Consider the following 1,496-nt stretch of genomic DNA (forward strand, 5'->3'; position numbering starts at 1 on the left):
ATCTCCTGGTCCTCATCATCGAGGTCATTTTGTATCAGATCCGAATATATTACTTTCGGTGGAGTTTCCTGGCTATCACCCCTGTGTTGTGTGTTACCTTGGTGCTAAAGTATGCAGCTAGAGACTGTTCTGTCTGGTTCACCGTCACTTTCACGTTTGATCGGTTTGTCGCCATTTGTTGCCAGAAGCTGAGAACAAAATATTGCACCGGTAAAACTGCGGCCGCGGTTCTCGCAACAGCCGGCGTTCTGATGTTTCTGAAAAACGTCCCTTTCTACTTCGTAAATGCACCCGCTAGGATCGTCGACAATGTCCCATGGGGCTGTAAAACGTTGGCCAGTGTTACAACTACCCCCGGATGGGAGGCATTTACCTACTTCAACAAGGCTTCCAATCCGTTGGTCCCTTTCGTTGTAATTCTAATGCTCAATGGTCTGACAGTCCGCCAAATTTTAGTGGCTAGTCGAGTCCGTCAGGGGTTGAGTGGTCTGAGCAAGGAGGAAAGCCGCAGTGACCCGGAGATGGAGAGCAGGAGAAAGTCTGTGGTTTTACTCTTCACCATCTCCGGCAGCTTCATCGTACTATGGCTGACGTTGGTTTTATACTTCGTCTATAATAAAATCAGAGGAAAATCAAAAGGTCCGAATGTTGCTGCTCACATCGCGCACGACCTCGGGAATTGGCTGAGTGATCTTAGCTGCTGCACGAACACGTTTATTTACGTGGCCACCCAGTCCAAGTTTAGAGAGCAGATGAAGGGAGCGGTGAAATATCCGTTCGCTTCAGTGCTCCGGCTCATAAATAAATGCGCGCGATGAGAGCATCCTACAGGTGATGCAGCATCTCTGGTCGTGCTCGTGATCCTCACATTAACCACCACATTTTCCTGGGCGGATGGTCACATCGAGGGCCACGGCTCCGTGACCTCAATCCCCTCACACTGAGAACTGCACATTTGCCCAATCGTCCCGACTCCGTACACAGGCTGGTGTAAACTCCGGCCAAGAACACATCCTCCCTGCATAGTGGAGACTACTCTGGTGTAAAGTTTGACCTAGTACCAATCGTCCCATTCTCATCTTCAATGGGAACCCATCTGATGTGAATTCCACTCTGGGCCCGTTTGTCCGATATCACTCGGCAATGGGGACAGGTCTAGGGCAAACTCCGCCTTGCGACCAATAGTCCCATCTCCCACCGCAGGCCCGATATGCTTCTTGAACGAGGTCCGTCTGAAATAAAAATGCCGAGAATGATCCTTCAATCTCCCACATGTGAGCGTGCTCTTCCACCAAGGACCACCTTCCGATCTCCATGCTGAACGTGGTTCATCTCTTGTAATCTCCCTCTGTGTTTGGGCGTCATTGACTCCCTACCCTAAGATCGGCCTCACCCACCCGACACTGACACTTCAGTAGACAGTAGGTCCTGTTTCATCCGTTTATTTCCAAAGTTAGATACGACTCACCTTCCACACTCCTTTATTGCCATGCCAA

The sequence above is a fragment of the Amblyraja radiata genome, chromosome 37 (assembly GCF_010909765.2).
Source record: "Amblyraja radiata isolate CabotCenter1 chromosome 37, sAmbRad1.1.pri, whole genome shotgun sequence".
NCBI classification, from domain to species: Eukaryota; Metazoa; Chordata; class Chondrichthyes; order Rajiformes; family Rajidae; genus Amblyraja; species Amblyraja radiata.